Source organism: Fundulus heteroclitus, unplaced genomic scaffold (genome assembly GCF_011125445.2).
Source record: "Fundulus heteroclitus isolate FHET01 unplaced genomic scaffold, MU-UCD_Fhet_4.1 scaffold_91, whole genome shotgun sequence".
NCBI classification, from domain to species: Eukaryota; Metazoa; Chordata; class Actinopteri; order Cyprinodontiformes; family Fundulidae; genus Fundulus; species Fundulus heteroclitus.
In genome coordinates this window covers 251,888-273,173 of record NW_023397373.1, presented here as the reverse complement: position 1 = coordinate 273,173, position 21,286 = coordinate 251,888, and the positions used below count along the sequence as shown (strand labels likewise).

At 40.0% G+C, this 21,286-nt stretch overlaps 1 protein-coding gene and 1 long non-coding RNA gene across 5 annotated transcripts in view; one reads left to right on the top strand and one right to left on the bottom strand.

The window, feature by feature from the left end:
- The window catches only part of LOC118562406 (NACHT, LRR and PYD domains-containing protein 12-like), a 629,435-nt gene that overhangs the window by 386,830 nt on the left and 221,319 nt on the right, over window positions 1-21,286 (top strand). The window lies entirely within an intron of this gene.
- Window positions 19,167-20,945, bottom strand: LOC118562417. 2 transcript variants are annotated; one of them, XR_004930607.1, is made up of 5 exons: window positions 20,784-20,945; window positions 20,549-20,657; window positions 20,262-20,470; window positions 20,084-20,160; window positions 19,167-19,990 (listed from the first exon to the last, which is right to left on the bottom strand). It is a non-coding gene; the product is annotated as an uncharacterized LOC118562417 (long non-coding RNA). The 2 variants fall into 2 exon arrangements; XR_004930606.1 differs by having other exon boundaries at window positions 19,167-20,160.

The following is a 21,286-nucleotide window of genomic DNA, read 5'->3' as shown; positions in this document are numbered from 1 at the left end:
TTCGGAACAGCCACTTGCTGATATCCAGCCACCATCCCCACTGGTAACAGATCACGCACACACAGCCTCGTCAGCCTCTGCACACACTCCTTTAATGTTAACCATGGTCCAGAGATTTCGGGCCAATCAGATACATTGGGACATGTTGCTCGTTCTGCCTCAGACCACACGTCAAACAATGATCTCACATGATCCCCCAAATTTCTTACTTCTTGCCTATAATTAGCATTTACATTCCCATCAGTGCTCAGACCACCAAATGCCATTCCATCTCCGTGATCTATTTTAATCTGTTCTGCACCTTCATCCAGCAGTCGAGCCACCCATAGATCAGTGGGTTCACCCGGATGCTGCCTTAATTTTTTAGTGATATGAGCAACTTCATCCTGCGAGTAATCTTCTGTTATGGTCCGTGACACCGCCGGCGGCTGCGGCTGTTCCACCCATTCCATAACAGGTTGTCCCGCAGCATCAAGTACATCATTACATCGAGAATCTAGCCGCTGCCGGAAGGCTGCGGGTACATGCTGCTGCTCTCTTCTCCTTCGGACGACGGGTTTAACCCCCAATGGAGGGAAAGGACGTGGATCTGGAGGACCTCCAGAATCACTGTCCTCCTCATCGTCCCACATATTACCGTCCCAGCTTTCGGGATCCCACCCAGACCCCAATCCAGTTACAAACGAACGGACTTTTTTCAGAGGAAAACAGCGGGGGTTTTTTCCCCTGTTTTTTCCTTGTTAACACAGACACCTGGGCCACAGCTTTTTCTGCAACACTGGTCATCTGTTCCAGCTGATTAGTCAGCATTTGCACATGCTGCCGATACAGCGACTCAGCAGACTGCAGCTCAGTCATTGCCTATCTGTCTTTTAACTGCTGAGTTTTTTATTGTTGGCCAGCTTCATACTGCTGCTTCCATGCCGTGGCACAAATCCACAAGCGCCTCTGTAATCCGGCCACCGGAGTTTTTTTCTGCACCTCAACTTTCTGTAACACTGCCAACAATTCTTTGGGTCCCGCTGATTCCAGCGGACCACCCCACGGCTCCGGTTAGGGTTTGGGTTAGGGTTAGGGTTGAGCGTCACAAACGCGACGCTCAACAGATTCTCAGAATCAGCTCTTACCATTGACATGAACTGGGTGCCCTCAGTCCTAGGTTAAGATCAGCGTTCACGATGCCGGTATCCACACACAAACTCACGGCAGACTCACCGGGCTGAGGGTAGTCCCCTCTTACTATACTTGTAAACGAAGAGTCAGATGTGGAGCGAGAGTGGCCATTTCTCCCTCCACAGCTGCCCTGCTTCCCAAAACATGTTTCCCAAACAGACAAACCGTTCCCAGCATCTCAGCAGTGTGCGAAACAAAATAATGAGTGCACTCAAAATACAGCAAATATAAGCAAAATAAGGAATAAAGAATCAGTCTTTCCCACAACACATTGTCATAGGTTCCCACCACAATTTAAAACAAGTTATAGCAAAATCACACATGTTGTTCTTAGTTTTATGTGCATGTATGTTGCTGTTAGTTTATGTGAACTCAAAAACAAGTAATATAAGTAAAACAAGTTATATAACTGAGCAGGTTTTCCCATAATACATTGTTAAAGAGCAAAAATAATTCTTTAATATATCACCGATGAAGCTCCGAACAAGAGACTGTATATCCAGCCTGTCCAGAATGTCACTATGTGTGTGCATTAGCGCCAGATGTGTCAACCTCTTCTGGCTTTTGGTACTTCGGGTCCATGTTTTCAGTCGTCTGAGAGCTGAGAATGATCTTTCTGATGGAGCAGCTGACACAGGTAGGCATAAACAAAGCTCAACGAATGCCTCAACTTCTTTAAACAGCGCTCTAGTTTGGGGATGCAAGGATGAAATGAATTCAGCAACCTCTTTCGCTGTAACAAACCTTCTCTCCTTAGTTAGGTCACCCAGTAGAGTTAGTTGCATATGTAGGCGTGATCGATTGAACTTTTCTGGGTGTTCCATTTCTTCATTAAGTCCGGACAGGTTTTGGTTGGCAGCTTCGATAAGAGCCGTTTCTCTATGTGCAGCCACTTTCATTCCATTTTGATCAAATCTTTGATCAAAATTAAGCTTATTTTAAGCTTCTTTTAAGAGTCGATGCAGCAGCAGCAGCTGTCTGGAGCCTGCTGCTCCAGACAGCTGCTGCTGCTGCTGCTGCATCGACTCCGCTTCTCCGGCCCGTGTAGCGATCGCCACCTCCCCTCTGCCGCTATTTAAGTAGAACAATGACTAGAGCAGAATTAAGTAGTATTTACCGGAGATGAAGTGTAGACTGCAAATTCTGTCGGGGTATGAGGGCTCCCCCAGTCCATTGGGAGTGTCAGCCTGCGCTCTTTTCACTGAAATTATCCATTTCTTTCTTCTTTCTTCGTCTTTCGGTAAACGACAGAAACGTACATCCAACGATTTGGAATGCCTCTCTGTGCAACCGGGAGCACAACAAGTCGTAGGCATTGTTTAGATTCCAAAAATAAACTAACTAAAAGTACGCTCTAAATCACCCGTTTTGTCATGTAGTAGACAAGAACAGTCCTGTTTTTGCCTACCAGTGGGACCCGGACGTAGCGCTGACGTCACGCGTGAACTGGTCTGTAGCCTAGTCTTTTATGAAATATTAAAATAATGAATCATTAGTTTATATCTCATACACAGCCCATCATTTTAATCCCATATCAAACACAGTGTTTTAAAAAATAAATAGATAAATAATTTCACGTTTTTAAGTACAATATTATGTTACTCCACAGCCCCCCACCATGGGGGGCTGATGCTATGACGAGGGAGGCTGCAGCCCGCGCAGCACCCTCCTTCCCGCGTCTATGAATAATACCAGCACGGTGGTTCTTCTACAGTCTGTATTTATATGGATGTCATTAAACACCTTGATAAGGGCGGTCTCTGTACTGTGGTGAGCACGGAAACCTGACTGGAAAAAATCAAAGCGGCTGGTCGTTGTTAAGAAGGTGTTTAATTGTGGAAATACAGCTTATTCAATAATCTTACTGATAAAGGGGAGGTTTGAGATGGGCCTGTAGTTCTGGAGTCGTAGGTTGTCTAAATTGTTCTTTTTCAGCAGTGGTTTGATAATTGCTGTTTTTAGGGACTGGGGGAAAACACCTGACAGAAGGGACGTGTTTATTATCTGGGTCAAATCAGACGCTATGACAGGTAAAACTTTCTTAAGGAAAGCTGTGGGTAGAACATCAAGGCAGCAGGAGGAGGAACTTAGCTGCTGAATGATCTGCTCTAAGCTTTTGGAGTTTATTTGGCTGAAATGGGACATTTTGTCAGAAGTAGTTCCAGCTGAATACAGCTTTGGTTCTGGTGTTGATATGGTAGTACAAAGTGATCCTCTAATTTTTAGGATTTTCTCAGTAAAGAAGTTAGCAAATTCATTGCAGGCCCTGGTGGAGTGGAGCTCAGAAGCCACTGACACAGGAGGATTTCTTAGCCTGTCGACTGTGGAAAATAAGACACGAGCATTATTAATGTTTTTCTTAATGATCTCTGAGAAGAAAGATTCTCTTGCATTTTTCAATTGTAAGTTATATCTGTAAAGTCTCTCTTTATAGATGTCATAGTGAACCTGCAGTCTGTTCTTTCTCCACCTGCGTTCAGCTTTTCGACATTCCCTTTTTCACCTCTAACTGCTGGAGCATTTCTCCAAGGAGATTTTTTCTTCCCGGAAAGAACTTTCACTTTAACTGGAGCAATGCAGTCAATGATGTCTGAGACTTTAGACTGAAAGTTATCTACTAGCTCATCTACTGAGTTGCAGCCCAAGGTTGAAGTATCAGAGTAAGCTTGAATAAAATTTTCTGTGGCATTGTCCTTAAAGGTGCGTTTTCTTACGATGTCCCTTTGGCTAAATGAGTCACTGGAAATTATGCTTTCAAAGGTAACAGAAAAGTGATCAGATAGGGCAATATCAGTTACATTGACGTTAGAAATCTTTAGACCTTTAGTGATGATTAAGTCTAATATGTGTCCCTGTTTGTGTGTTGGCTGTTTAACATGTTGAGTTAAACCAAAGCTTCTTATGTAGCTTAGCATGTAGCATAAGAGGTGCTAATGCTATCTTAGCGTGTAGCACAGGAGGTGCTAATGTTAGCTTAGCATGTAGCACAGGAGGTGCTAATGCTAGCTTATTTTTCAGCATATGCTGCAATTTATGTAAATACTACATGCTACATTTGTCCTTTCACATCATTTCCTTCAAAATACTTTTTGTTTCTTCTGAGGGTTTTACATTTTTGAAGGTGTCCTTTAGGAAATCTTGTTTAGTTTTTCTGTAAGTGTTTGTAATTTAGGTCTGCCTCTTATCATTCTGAGTAGGAAAATCAAACAATAACTCACTTTCCAGACTTCTTGAATAAGGAAACGGTGAAGTGGTCAAGTTCCAGCCCTTTATTGAGAAACAGAGCAGAGATTACAAATATGGAAGTAATCGCACCCAATGGTCTGGCTGCAGCCTCGTCTGCCCTGTTTCAGTCCCTCCTCTGCTTTCGCCTCTCACTAACACCAGACTGCAGCCTTTCCGTGAGGCAAAACAAAGACAGCCATGTCCTATTCATTATCCCACACAGCAAATACGCCAACACTGACCTCCAGTGCTCACATGTCTGAAGTGGCGTCAGGTCATAGTGACTTTAGGATAATATTCCAATAATAGTGTCTCACCAAAATGTCATTATGGTTACATAACAATAAAAAAGAATCTCCCTGCTCCTCTCTCCCACTCGGATCAGGTTTAAATTGTATTCTGATCGAGAGGGCTGCTTTATGATTCATAATTCGAGCAGAGTCCATCTGAACACTTGTTCTGATTAACTCATGAACTTGCAGTGGCTGCATGAGGCGGATGGGGCCGCAGCGCTGTGCAGCACAGAACATTTTGGGATGATCATGATGTCCTCCCGCTCTCTAAACAGCAACAGCAGGAGTTCTCCACCACTCTCAGAACCTGGTCCATTCTGTGGACCCGCACCAGAACCAACGCATCTCTGCGTTTGTTTTGTTTTTTCTGCAGGGAGTACAAAACCTCTGTGGTTGTTTTATGGAAATTCATCAACTTTGTTAAAGTCAGAGTTTCTACTTTGAATAAATCTTGGTGTGGACACACATCATGGTCAGATTATTTGATTTCTATCCCGTTGAAAGAATTATTTTTACTATTTTCTACATATTTCATGTTATTTACTATGTTCATTGCATTTATCATATATATTTACTCTTTACTACTAAGAAGTTTTAAGGTTTTAGATATTAAAGTGTATTTCATGTGGCTGATCTCTCTCTTATCGTTGCAGAAGGCCTGCAGAAAGCAGAGAAATAAGTTGTGATGAAAAGTGTTTTTCTAAATATATTTGAAACTGTTATGAACTCTATTCAGCCATCTGGAGTGCTTACGCATGACTGTACTGTGTGAACTGCTTGGTATTATCTCGAAGGTCACAGTTGTTTTGCTTATCCCTACCCCTTAGCTTTACAATGGAATCAGGGATTCCTTTGCCTAATAAAAAGAAAGGAGGGGACGGAGTGCTTTTAGAGCGAGTTTTGGAGATCTGTATTAAAGGAGAAGTCCGGTCAAAATCAGAATTCAAACTGCTGAAAGTACTTTAACTATAAAATTATTACATACTGTTCAATAAATGATAAGCTTTTTAAATTAAGAGTAATTTTAATTTGAAGGTCCTTTTATGGGGGCCGCCATCTTGGAGAAGAACAGTACTGGCACCTTCCAGTTTGTGACGTCAGGTCGCGGGACCGGCTGTAGAGGAAGTCCCAATGCCCTATCTGTCCCCTTGTAAATAAATAAATACCCGTTTACATGCCAAAATACTTTTTTTAACCTCTTAAACTAAGATAGACATGGTTTTAAGCATTTAAATTTAAATTAATACCAAGTTTACATTTGAGAGACATAAAAAGACAACAAATAAGCGTTAAAGTACGGTTTATGGGTTGGGTTCTGCAATGTTATAAGATGAGTATAAAACTCATCTTTAGAACCAATCTCTGCTCAAAATGGTGATCTGCACCGCCTAATCTACTTTCAGCAGGTATCATCAGTTATTGCAACCGTAAACTGCAGAAAATACGAGCAGAGCGGCTCTTTCTGAGTTTACTCTCTGCTGCAGTGAGGAGGAGCTGCAGCGCGTTATGAGGCGGAGGGATATTTCGGCGTCACTTAGTTTAGAGCCCAAACAATCGACTTCACTTTCAGAAACAAGCCCAAAAATCTGCAACCCCACAACTCATGAAATATACAAGTGACTTTAGAAAAAATAAAACCAAAGTTGCATAAAATAAGTGGGATTCACAACAGTGAGCATACTTTCTAAGTGTGTCGTATCCCTCCGCCGCTCTGGTCGGGTAAACAAATGTTCCGGCAAATTCTACATTATGAAAAAGAAAAACATACCGAAAAATCCTCACTCTCATGTCATCTTGAAGACATTCTTCTACCAAATGTTGGCTACAGACGACGTGTTTTCTCTCTGGCCAGAAGCACGATGGAAAATCCTCCCTCTTCACATTGGTAATCCAGCAAAACAGCCCATGGTGGATGATGAATCGGATAAATTTCACCTTTTACCCGATGTATTGTTAGATTCAACTGCCATGCACGTGAGCATTGTTGCTTCAGCTTTAGCTCCCGTGAATTTCAATGGTGAAGTCCTCTGGAAATCCAAAATAATTGTTGCTGATCGCAGCTGTGTACAACAGCTCCTACTGAGTTTGCTTGTAAAGCGCGGTGAACTGCCGTCGGCTCTTCGCGATGTTATGTCACAGGATGTGATGTCAGGCGGCCATTATTATCCATATTTGGGCAGTAATGGACGCCCCATACACAGTGATCCAGACAACAATTTATGCTTTAATTTTCTTATTGATTAACGCTAAATTCATTAAATAACCACAAACGTATTAGTTTTAGTTATAGCTAATGATCCCCTGATTTTTCGTTGTTGACCGGACTTCCCCTTTAAGCATCTTCGCTCCTCTCCTTGCAAGATCTTTGAAAACTAACCTCACTGTTGTCTTTCCTCCTTGTGTTGTTAATGAATGTTTTAGGTATCTGAACCTGACACCCGTATAAATGGATCATTCAGAATATTCCCCAGTCGGCCGAGGCTGATGACCGTTCACACTGAGCCCGGTTCTGCTGAAGGTTTTCCTTCCCGTTCATGGGGAGTTTTTCTTCTCGCTGTTACTTCATGCTTGCTCAGTATGAAGGATTGCTGCAAAGCCATGGACAATGCAGACAACTCTCCCTGTGGCTCTATACTTCTCCAGGAGTGAATGCTGCTTGTCAGGACTTTGATGCAATCAACTGGGTTCCCTTATATAGGAAATTTTTGAGCGATCTGTATAATCTGACCCAATCTATATAATATGATTGAATTTGACTTTGTAAAGTGCCTTGAGATGACATGTTTCATGAAATGGCGCTATATAAATAAAACTGAACTGAATTCATGCCACTGGCAGAAGGTGTGAGAAATGTAGGAATTTGTCACATGAAATGCAGGCGATTGGTACGCTTGACGATGGATAAAACTTTCACAGACAGTCCCAGTCACTCATTGAATGTGCTCAGACCTGGCTGCAGGAACAAATTAAAAGGGGCTTTCTATTTTTCTTGGGTGTACAGTTATTGAGCAAACATTTTATTTACTTCAGGCTGAACAGTGGCTCTATGACCACTCCTACAGTGCTGCAAAAAATCTCAATAAAATAAAACATTTCCATGTCATTTGGTGAGTTTTTAGAAGGAATTAATCAGGAAATTATATAAAAACACTGTAGTCATGTTGTGGGGGAATACTCAGAACTTCTACATTTAAATAAAATTACGTCTCTTTGCACTAACATGGTGCCCATGGGCACCAAGTAGCCCCAGGGACCACATGTGTTGCCAGCAAGCCTATTTTTAAAAAATCACAATCCACCGGTGAGCTTAGTCCAAAATATTATCTTATTCTGTTACCATATTTTTCGGATTATAATGGACGCCTAAAGTTCTAAATTTTCTAAAAGAATCCATGTTGCACCTCATATGTGATTAAAGTTATGATTACTGACTGTTCTGATGTGGTACAATGTGCTGAAAAATCAGTTAAATGTGTAAGTACAACTTTGGTTAGCAACAAAGCCGTTCCACTCAATGGATATTGGGAGCATTACGGTACCTGATCAAACCCCTCAGTAGTCTGCCTGACTTTGTCTAAACTAGAAGTGCATTCATGTAAGGCAGCCCGTACCTGGTGTGTGCTAACCACAATAAACCAAGTAAGTTAATTGAATATAAAAGTTACGTTTATTTTGGCCTTATGTTGGAAACAGGGCAGTGTAATTCAACTACTCTGTCCTCCCGACAGAGACGGATAGAGACTTGTGTACGTGAAGGGGCAGAGTTTGAAAGAATATTTAATGCGCTTTATAATCTGTTGTGCCGTCATCAGCACTTCAAGGTAAAAAAGGTAGCTCTACAAAGAACTGAGTTTTTGAAGGGGTTATGTAATATTTTTGTGTTTTACTTTTCTACATGTTCTGTCAAAGAATTTGTTCTAACTAAATTACCTAAATATATCTTAATTAAAATGAGCCTCAGTCAGTGACGGACTGGGATAAAAAAACGGCCCTGGCATTTTCACCAACCAGCGGCCCACATGGTGCATGTGCCCGCGCCCGCAACACACAGATATAACTTCACATGCATGCAGTGTTTCCCGCAGGAATTTACTTAGGCGAGTTGGGGGGGACGTCAAGTTTTGCGCGGACCACTTGGCGGAGTGGGAGGGTGGCAGGGGGGAGACACAAGTTTTGCTCGGACCGAGGGGGGGGGGGGCATATCCATGTATTCTTTCCCTGCCATTCACTATATGCACGAGCGAAAGCAGCAACAACAACAAAAAAACACATGTTAACGTCAAATAAACATGCAAGCATATAGAGTTAGTTTTTTTTTTTTTTTATGTTGGCGAGGCGGTAGCGCCCCATTGGTGTTGAACTCTGACTTTAATATGCATAAAAACTGAACCAAGAGGCATTTGGCTTGTTAGTGGGCCGAGAGATAATGTAGGCCTACAATGAACAGGGTGAAAGGGGCCGCGCACACCCGACGATCATGCCGCCTCATGATTGGCTGGCCCAAACGGCCCACGAGGGCGCGCGGCCCTTCTGGCATCTGCCCAAATGCCAGACCGTCCAGTCTGTCACTGGCCTCAGTTCGAGCTGAGATTCAAATACTATCTAATGTGAATGTGTTTCAATGTTTCCTGCAGATGTTAAGCAGAAGCTGATTGTTAAAGAAGAAGCTTCTTTAGACCACAGACCTCGTGCCGACCTGCATGACCCAAAGCCCCCCCACATTAAGGAGGAACAGAAGGGAGTCTACATCAGTCTGCCAGGAGAGCAGCTCAATGGGAAGGAGGTGATTAATGCCATCAGGTTTCCAGTCTCTGCTCCTCCCATAAATACTCTGGATGATAAACAGTCTCTGTTGCTCTCACAGGTTTATCCAGACCAGATTAAAGGCAGAGAGGTTCCAGAAGAGAATGATGGAGACACCAGGATACAAGATCATCAAGATGTTTCCATTTCTTCAGAGGCTGAAGACACTGAGGAGGATGAAGAGGACAGTGATGTAGACCACCCTCTCTCTGAGCTGAAACACTTGTCAGACTCTGGATATAAGAAATGTTCTACAGAGAAGAAAAATGTGGAGTCCTGTAGAAAAGGCCACACAGGAGTGAAGCTTAGTTGCAAAGACTGTGGCAAAACATTTATGGGAAAATCCACTTTAAACAAACACATGAGAATTCACACAGGAGAGAAGCCTTTCTGTTGTATTCTGTGTGGACAAAGCTTTAGTCGAAAAGGACATTTAAACAGACACATGAGAATCCATACAGGACAGAAGCCTTTCTGTTGTGATCTATGTGGACAAAGATTTAGACATAAAGAAACTTTAAACACACACATGAGAATCCATACAGGACAGAAGCCTTTCTGTTGTGATCTATGTGGACAAAGATTTAGCGTGAAAGGAACTTTGAACTCACACATGAGAATCCATACAGGACAGAAGCCTTTCTGTTGTGATCTATGTGGACAAAGATTTAGCATAAAATCAGATTTAAACAAACACATGAGAATCCATACAGGACAGAAACCTTTCTGTTGTGATCTATGTGGACAAAGATTTAGCCGAAAATCAACTTTAAACAGACACATGAGAATCCATACAGGACAGAAACCTTTCTGTTGTGATCTATGTGGACAAAGATTTAGCCGAAAATCAGCTTTGAACAGACACATGAGAATTCATACAGGACAGATGCCTTTCAGTTGTGTGAACAAAAATTTTGTGGCAAATCTAATTTACACAGACACGTGAAAAACCATGCAATAAAAGACAAGGCAATTTCATTTGTATAGCACATTTCCGTACAAGGACAATGCAAATGAGTTACATGATTAAAACTTAGGAAAATAAAAATGTACACAAATAGTTGGAATAAAATGTAGGAAAAGTAAAACTAAGTAAATATTAATGATTTTATAAACAATTGAACTACAAATGTGAATTAATGATGTTTCACTTAAAAGTTTAACCAGAACCATCAAAATCAAACCTAAGTCTTCTGGAAGTTTGTTCCCAATGGGTAGAATACAGGAAATTAGCTTGTTACAACAAGTTGGAAAGTGCTTTGGGGTCGGACTAGTTAAAGTGCTGTACAAGTACAAGCCAATTACCGGATTAGGTTTGACTCAGAAGGACTTGGTGGTCTGGAGGGTTTACACGCTGATAACAAGTCTGTGATGTATTTAGATGCTTTCAGGGATTTTATAGACTAACACATTTATGTTAAAGCCTATCTGAGATACAGGGAGCCAGTGTAAGGACTTTAGAACTGGGTCGATGTTCTCTATTTTCTTAGTCTTAGTGAGGATGCAGGAAGCAGCGTTCTGGATCAACTGCAGTTATCTGATTGACTTTGTTGGTGGACCTGTGAAAACACAGTTTCAGTTTTTGATTTGACTAAAATTAAATGCATGGATTAGTTTTTTCATAACCTTTTGAGACATCCATCCTTTAGTCCTGGAAATGTTCTATAGGTGATAGAAGGCAGACTTTGTAATTGTGTTTAGATGGCTTTGGAGGTTCTAGTGCAACGGCGCTCAAACTTGTGTCTCCACACCCTGGGTTATGGGTCCGATAAACTTTTATGTCGGGCCTGAGGAGGAAGGATGCGTCGTGGTTGAGCGACGCGTCACAATGGACACATATTTAACGTCCACCTCATTAAGTAAGGTTAAAGCCAAATCAGCTAAAATTAGGAAGTATGACAAGAATTACATCGAGTTTGGCTTTATGGACAATGGGGAACGGTAACCGAAACGTGCTGCCTATTTTTTTGGGCCTATTCTTGAAAACGATATTTCTTTTTATGTCTTTACATGATAAAAATGTTAGTTTTATCAAATATTGCACACACAAAAATCAAACGAAACGTTAACAATGGATATCAAGTGGAGGGAGCAGCAAATCTCTAATTTTAGTTTATTTTTAACAACATACATAATTTCTGATGTGTTTTACTATAAAAAAGGCTGTTTAAAAATAGTATCAGCCTGAGGAATCTAAATGGGTCCTTGGAAAACCTTTCCCGTTGCTAAAGGGTACCTGGCCACGAAAACTTTGAGAACCCGTGCATTAGTGCACCCAGATTTTGGGCCTGATCTGTGGTTACTAGCTGAAGCAACAAGCTCTGTGCAAAAATGTTTTACTTATGTTTTGTTTTTATTCAATTTAAGGAAATTTTGGCACATCCATGCATTGAATTTGACATGACCTTGTCACCATATGACAAGGTCATGCAGAGCTGAAATTCTTCTGTATGGTTATGGTAAGTGATGGTTTTTATGATTTGAAGTAAAGAGACCATGTAGATATTGAATAGGAGGGAACCCAGGATGGACCCTTGTGGAAGCCCACATGTGATTTTTTTATTTTCTTCTCTGATGTAAAGTTACATACTGAAACAAAAAAGTCCCATCCTTTTAAATAGGATTTAAACCAGTTGAGTGCTGTACCAGAAAGATTGGCCCAGTTTTCCAGGTGCTCTAACAGAATGGAGTGATTGACAATATTGAATGCTGCACTGATGTCCAATAATTCCACAGTGCTTATTTATGCGGATAAAGGTGGTCTTTGTACTGTGTTGAGCACAGAAGCCTAACTGGAAAACACCAAGTTGGCTGGTCATTGTTGAGGTTTTTAATTGTTGAAACAGCTTTTTAAATAATGTTACTGATAAAGAGGAGATTAATTTGGCTGAATTAGGACATTTAACAGTTACAGTGGCAGTACTTTCATCATTTAAGTGCTTTTAGTGTTGACTGTCTCTGATGTTTCTACCAGCGTCTTTCCCTCGCAAGGCAGCATGGATAGAAATAGCCGGCACGGCAGCTGGTTTTAGCTTGTGAGGTTAACAACCCCTGTTGTTTTCAATTTTGTTGGAAAAATTACTCAACTCATCGTTCGATAGTGCAATGAGCCTTATTACCGCATTAATATGGAAGATTAATGTCAATGGTGTTTTTGTGTCACTTTAGGATTAACCCATTTAGCGACCGATCGCTTTAGCGACCAATCGCTACAGCGACCCCTAGCTTCCCAGAGGAATAATGGCATTAATAAAATCAAGCATTCCAAAGTTAATGATTTTACTGAGCAAATCATTCTTTAAAATGTGATTTTTATCAAATAATGTTTTGTTTTACTCAGGATTTGCAGTGTGGATGGGTTAAAACATATTCACTGAATCATTCTGATGATCAACCATTTAATTTTGTGTTTTTGTTTCTTTTGAGTGTACATCAATCCTTAGCTTCTTTTTTAATTTTAATTTTAAATAGCTTAGTAGTTTTAGTTAAGTTTCACTAGTCTAGTAGAGAGGATTTGTTGATTGAAATAGTGTTAATTCAGATAAACAGCATTCTATAGTGATGTTCTCTGGATGTTTATTTTATTCCTGTTAATAAATTCTTGAACTTGAAGAGAAGATGTCATTCATTCATTCTATATGTGTGCAGAGCTTGCTGTTGAAAGAACGCTAGTGCTCGAATCATTCCTTTCAACTACTGTCCTGATATCAGCTGTTTGGGCTGATATTCACCGAACAATACCTAACATAGAGTTATTTTTTAAACATTAAATAAATAACCTAAAACGGTGTGTAAAAGCACAACATGCAGGTAAAAAAACGGCAACCTCCATGGATCAAATATTTTACATATCACAAGCAGCAATTTTTAGGTTAATCGGAAAATTACAACACCTTTAGGCCAACATGTTCAACTAATCATGGATCCCTTTAAAGATGCGGTTTCTTGTGAAGTCCCTTTGGCTGACTTAGTCAGTGGAAATGATGCTTTCAAAGACGCTCAGACACTCTTTTTAAACTGCCAATACATTTTCAATAGGCTTGAGATCAGGGCATTGTGATGGACACTCCAAAACACTGACCTTGTTCTCCATAAGGTACTTTTTCAGCAGTTTGGCTGTATGCATCATTGTCCATTTGAAAGACCCATTTGTGCCCAAGCGTCAACTTTGTTGCTGCTGTCTTAAGATGTTGCTTCGGAATTTCTACATAATGTTCATTATCATGATGCCATCTATTTTGTTAAATGCCCCAGTGCCTCCTGCAGCAGAATAACCCCACAACATGATGTTACCAACCCATATTTCACAGTTGGGATGGTGTTCTCGGGCTTGAAAGCTTCTCCCTTCTGCCTCCAAATGTAATAATGGCCCTTAATGCCAACCAGTTCAATTTTAGTTTCATCAGACCACAGGACCTATTTCCTAAAATGCGTTTACAAACTTTATTCTGACTTCTATGTGTTTCTTCCTGCTAGAGTATCCTTTCAGCCCATGTCAGTACAGTACTTGTTTTACTGTGGACAATGAGACACTCTGACTAGCTTCAGCCACATCTTCACAAGGTTTTTGGCTTTTGTTCTTTGGTTGGGGTGCACATTTCAAGGCAAGGCAAGGCAAGGCAAATTTATTTATATAGCACAATTCAGTACAAAGACAATGCAAAGTGCTTTACATGATTAAAATATAGCAAAATAAAACAGAATAAAAGCAAGTAGGAATAAAATATAGATAGAAAATAGAACAAAAAAGTGGTGATTCAGTTAACTAGGACAGTTGAAGGCAATTTTAAACAAATGTGTTTTTAATCTTGATTTAAAAGAACTCAGGCTTTCCGCACTTTTACAGTTTTCTGGAAGTTTGTTCCAGATAATTGGAGCATAGGAACTAAATGCTGCTTCTCCATGTTTGGTTCTGGTTCTAGGTATGCAGAGCAGGCTGGAGTCAGAAGACCTGAGTGGTCTGGATGGTTTATACGCTGATAACAAGTCTGTGATGTATTTAGGTGCTAAGCCATTTAAGGATTTATAGACTAACAGAAGTATTTTAAAGTCTATTCTCTGAGATACAGGGAGCCAGTGTAAGGACTTTAGAACTGGGGTTATGTGCTCTACTTTCTTAGTCTTAGTGAGGACGCGGGCAGCAGCGTTCTGGATCAGCTGCAGCTGTCTGGTCCACTTTTTAGGCAGACCTGTGAAGACACCGTTGCAGTAATCAATTCGACTAAAAATAAACGCATGGATTAGTTTTTCTAGATCCTGCTGAGACATCAGTCCTTTAATCCTAGAAATGTTCTTCAGGTGATAGAAGGCCGACTTTATAATTGTCTTTAGATGCTTTTGGAGGTTCAGGTCTGAGTCCATCACTACTCCCAGATTTCGGGCCTGATTAGTATATTTCAGACCAATATACGTTTGTGTCTGGGACACAAAACCGTCTCCTTCCTAAGCGGTATGATGGCAGGACAGTCCCGTGGTGTTTATACTTGCATATAATTGTTTGAACAGATGAACGTGGAACCTTCAGGCATTTAGAAATTAAACCCAAGATTGAGCCAGACTTGTGCAAGTCCATAATTCTCTTCCTGATATCTTGGCTGATTTCTTTTGACCGTCCTATTAGAAAACATATTTTAGATAAAAACTCTTTAGCCAAAGTAGGAACGCTGTCTGAATAATGCAGTCAGTAAGGAAGGAAGTAGGAAAGGAGCCTATATGCTTCCTATCATAGGTCCTTTAGCATAAGGATGCCATGATGTCCCTTACCAGCGCTAAGGAGCTATAAGGAATCCCACAATCCTTTGCATGACATGACCTAACCACACCCACCTCACGGAACACTGCAAAAACTAGCCATCTAAAAACAAGTTACAAATGCTAGGTATTAGTCTGAATCTCCTCAAATTAAGTAAAATAATCTGCTAGTTCAGTTAGACAACTGTACTAGAAAGGATTCTTGAAAAAAAATGAAAAAATATCCAGGCTTTAGACAAGTGAGAAATATCTTAAATGTTGTGAAATATTCCAAGTACTTTAGTAAGTCAAATAAACTCTAGACTTCACTGGTAATACTTTCAGTTTTCATTCTCATTCACTATTATTGAAACGATATTAAAACCAGTGCTACTAAATAAAATTAATCTCCTGCATTTAAGAATCATTATTAGGTTATTCATCTTAAAACACAAATAATTTGCACACAAGAAAATCAGACATCCAGCATACTTTGTACTTACTGTTAAAATATCATCCCTTGATGCTTTTGATCCTTCCTGAGTTCGTTGATGAGAGAGAACAAAGTCAGTGAATGAAAATCAACCAAATGTTTAATATATGCAACCAAGTGCCCTGAGTACAAAGCAATCATTTTAAAGGAGAAACTTACTCCCTTCCCCAAGCATTCTCAAACACACCACATATTTATAGTTCACAAGTTCAGCTACAAAGATTGCATGCCTTACCCCGGTTGTAACCACCACACATAATTCAATGACATTACTTCATCATTCCACAATTCACATGTGGACTAATTTGTTGGTACCCCTTTAAAGTAAGAAAAACACACAATGGTCACAGAAATACCTCAAATCTGACAAAACTAATAAATTTCTATGAAAATGAACAAATAAGACTCAGTTATGCTTTCAACCATGCTTCAACAGAATGATTTAAAAAAATAAACTGGAAACAGGCCTGGAAAAATATGACTGTACCCATAACTTAAAATCTTGTTGAGCAAACTTTTGAGGCAATCACTGCAATCAAACAGTTCCTGTAAGTGTCAACGAGACTTCTGCACCTGTCAGCAGGTATTCTGGCCCACTCATGAGCAGACTGCGCCTGTTGTCTCAGCTTTGAAGGATGCTTTTTCCAGATGGCATGTTGCAGCTCCTTCCAAAGATGCTCAGTAGGATTTAGGTTGGGGCTCATTGAAGGCCACTTCAGAATAGTCCAGTGTTTACTTCTCAATCACTCAGTCTTTATTTGTAAAAAAAAAAGTTTGAAATTTCGTTCCACTTCATGATTTTGTCCCACTGGTTGTTGATTCTTCATAAAAAATTACAGTTTTATATCTTTATGTTTGAAGCCTGAAATGTGGCAAAAGGTCAAAAAGTTCAAGGGGGCTGAATACTTAAGCAAGGCGCTGTAAGTTAGAATCATTGTGTGCAGAATTTAACATTAGCACTACAGATAATGTTTCACCAACAAATTATGAAATAGATTATGATGCAGAGTATGAATGTTTTGTAAATGGAGGCTTTGAGGGCAGTGAAGAAATTAATGTGGACAACACCAGTGTAAAATGTAATGTAACATGGGTGTTTTCTTGGTTTAAACATGCCAATGTGTTTGTTAGAAAGCCGGTATGGTTTGAAAACCCACAGTTTCTAGCAGAGGATTGTCAATACATAACTATGACCACTCCCACTGTTTTCTTTTTAGGAGACCAAACATACCCAGTAGCAGATACTTTTTGGATGTGTGGGATGGGATGTTAACGAATACCTTACCGCTTAAATGGATAGGACTGTGTCAATAACTTTAGTGTATGAAGGTGTAAAAGAACTGGCTGAAATTGAAACTGGAAAAACAAGGTCTCGTCAGAGTTTAGGCGATCACCCACTAAAAGGAGGAGTTTATTTAGATCTCATAGGTCAGCCAAGAAGAAATCCAGATGAATTTAAGGCTTCACATGAAATTAAAGCTGTTTTGAGTCTATTCTACCCTGGATTAGAGATGACAAAAACATTGAGTTGATAAATTATGTTTACTATAATCAACAGAGGGTGATAAATTTTACTGTTGAAGGGGTTCATATCTATGGGGGATCAACTGCATGAAACGAGTAGAATGGTAATGCAAAACAGACAAACCTTAGATTGGATTTTAGCAAGCAAGGAGGGAGTTTTTCACAAGTTTGGTAGTCAGTGCTGTACATACATTCCTATGAATACAGCTCCAAAAGGTACATTCAGCGCAGTATACATGCAGAGAGTCCGTACTCGCGTTCTCATGAAGTCCGGTCTTGGCAGAAACACAGGAAGATCAGACTTGACGAGAACGCGAGCACGCAGAACGTATCTCTGTGTATTGGAACAGAAGCGTACTCGTGTACTCGTGACGTCATCACAGGCAGAGTTCTTTAGCATTCAAAACTATTTATACACTACACCATCATATCTCATTGAAAACATTTTTAAAACAATATTTTTAGCATCTAAAAAGCCTAAAAAATATTTTAAAAATTACAGAACTGTGGGAATAAAACCAGCAATGGCGGGAATTTCTTTGTTGGAGTCATACTGGTCGTAGTTGTAGAGGTGATTAAAAAATCAGCACTTTGTAGACGTAAAATGAGCGATACGAGCAATATTGCTGTTGCTTCGGTCGTTGGTCAGCTTTACCAGCAGGCTGAAGAGGAGGTGACGCAGTTGAGGAGGCAAACCCGAGCAAGGAGAAGATTGATGCGCAAGAGGAGACTCTGAAGGCAGGCTTTGCTCACCCATATGTGCCAACCAGCCTATTTCCTACTTTTATCTTTAAAAAAAACATTGAGAATGGTATTAAACACGTCATCACGTTGAAATTGTGACTATTTCTCTATAAACATAATCTGAATGCACTCTACTAGTTTTATTATTATTTCAAACAGGGCTGGGAAAAAAACATATCATATATATAGATATAGATGTCTGTCTGTCTGTCTGTCTGTCAGAGTTTCATTTTGATTTGGCTTTTGTTTACTGTTAGTTTTCAGTTCCTCCTCCTCCTCTCACTCAGCTTTTCCTTCACTCCCTCTGCAGTCAGTCACACCTCAGGTCATTAATTAGTCAGACTCACTCCACCTGCCAGCCTCCCTACATAAGCCTCCCTCTGCCTTCACTTCTCTGCGGGTCCGTCATCAGACTCTACTCACTACTCGCCTGTCTGCCTGGTTTGCTCCTGCTAGCCGTTTGTTTCCTGCCTCAGTTTTACCTTGTTAGTCTCTGCCTGCTGCTCGATCTAACCTGCCTCCCCTCTGAACCTCAGGAGGAGCTACTATTCCTGTTGTGACTCTGACCTGCAAGTATTCACCCTGCTGTGCTGCTAATTCTGCTGTGGTTCTGGCCAGCAAGTATTCACCCAGCCGTGCTGGTGGTCCTGCTTCCGATTTCCCGTCTCCGCTCAACTCCAGCCAGAACTGTCTCTCTGGGCCGTCGGCCGTTCATCCTCCAACAACCATCTCATTCAATAAACTCACAAAATACCAAGCTCTGTGTGTGTAGTGTGTTCGGGTCATCAGAACTAATCATGACTCTATCTATCTATCTATCTATCTATGTTATATAACTCCGTATTATAATGTTCTGTATTACTATAAAATGTAATTAACATATATGATATTGTACTTTAAATTTGTTTTATTAGAAAGTTAAAATTATCGATTGACATTTTAGCGCCCTCTGGTGGACATATCATAAACAAGAGAAGACCTCGTTGTTAAAGTGGCCACATTTATTTATTTATTTTTATAAAAAACAAACAGGGAATAGAACAAAGAACATATAACAAAGCCAAGGCATACATTATTACAATACATTTATTAAGTACAAAATACACAAATACATATGCAAATCAAATAAATGATACATAAACTGAAGAATATTCAAAATCAAATACATTTCTATACTCCTATATGTGTTTATAGCAGGGTTTTTTATGTGCTTTATGAAACGGTGTATATATTTTTATTTCCCTAACCACAACTGGGAAACATTTTTGCTTTTTAAAAAGAAAAAAACCTAATCATTGCTTATTAACCTTTTATCTAAAGAAAAGATCTTGCTCTAATATCCTGTAAAGTGTCCTCTGAAAACTTCAAAACAAAACATGTAAATCAAACAACATTGTAAATTAAACAGCAAAAAACTCATTTCCCACTACCACCAAACTATACACAAATACGATTAGAACAGGCGAGAAAAATTTTTAACTAGGCCTTAAAACCTATATGAAATGCTGATAAGGTTAAAATGGGTTGTAATTTGAAAAGGGAAAAAAAAATTTAGAGAGAGAGAAAACTTTATGCATTAAATTAAGAACTGATTGTACAAACATCTTAAGAACTATGCTAAAAGACACATGTAAAATTAGAGAAAAGTAAAACCATATATTAGCGATAAATATGTGTTTTATTGCAAACTGTTCACACTTTGATAAGTAAAAACATACTTCAAGGTCTCCCCCTGTCTTCTCAGACCATGATTGATAAGGCAGCAATGCGTCTAAACACATTTGAATTATAAATTTAGATTACGGTGTGAAACACTGCAATATACAAGTAGCCTGAGAACGAGGCTTTTATGAACATATATCCGAAGAAACAGAACTGGCAATAGGCCATAACCAGTGAATTTATATAGCTTGAACCTAAATATATTTCTGTAGGCCTCGTCGCCAAAACCATCAGGTCGAAGGGAGTCAAGAAACACTGTCTCTCTCTGTTTTACCAGTAGAACCTGCAATTGATATTATTTTTATTATCACATAATTAAATAGCAATACATATCCATCATTCACTAAAATTATTTTAAACAGAAAAATGTCATTACATAGAGGAGGTAGTGATCAGCAGCGCCTTGTTGTTGGTTCCAGCTGGGAAAGCTACAACATCTTTTGTTGTCAGGTCCTAATAATACCAATATGCATTAATATTACATCATACATGTTATATAAAAATAGAAAGAGTGGGGAGGACAGCAATATGGATAACTTCATGACAATACCTACAGCCAATGAACACAAAGGATCCACATGTTCTGACTTCCACAGGGGCACCACACACAGATCGGAGATGTGTATTTCTCTTCCCTTATGAAAACAGAAAGAATGATGTTAAGCATTTTGATTGGTTCATAGGGCTTAAAACAGAAGATCTAAGCAATTTAATTACACATCTTTGCCGTTTCCTCCACTATTTTCAGGCAAGCATTTCCAATCTGAAAGACATTGAAATTAACTAGTAAGTAGACTGTTAGATAATGCAGGTTTTATGAGACACATTAAAGAATACTTACATTTGATTCCATGCACTGATTTAACCCCAAGGACTAGAAATCCTCTCGTGTCAGACACACACTTCCCTCCTTTACTATCAGAACGGTCCTGGTCCAATATGTAACTTAGCTAAACAGAAGAAAATTACATTATTTCAGGAGAATATATACGCAAATACAAAATATACAAAAACAAACCCCCGCCCCGAAAAAAGACAAAACAATATAAAAGTAAGAAAAACGAAATATTGCCAACCCGGAGGTTATTCAGTTCGCGCATGCGCAAATGAGCTGATGGGACGGCTCGTGCTACCGGTACGGATCGTGCAGTGACATGGTCCTCCCCTCTTCCGAACAGCACAGCCGCGTTGACCCTCCATGTTCTTTGTTCTTGTTTTGCCGTGAGGCCAGAATCGGGAGTGTTGGTGAGGCTGAAAGAGAGCAGCAGCTGCTGCAGGTGATGAAGTCTGGAAAGAAGTCCAGCAGCTGGAGGCACAGCGGAGAAACTGGAGGGAAGCAGGAGCTCAAAGAGCGGCAGGACGCAGCAGAGGAGACACCGATGATGGGGGATGTTTTCCAGCCCAGAGTTCTGCTGCACCCATCAGGTTTGGAGATTTCCTTCTTCATGCTAACTGTGTGGATGGAGCTAAAGTTTAGGAGCCGTTTTCAGCAGCTGATGGATTCCTCCTCTTCATCACAACTCGTTGCAGGGTTTCCCCTGGAAAACTGGCTAAACCTGCAGCACATGATAAGCTAGTA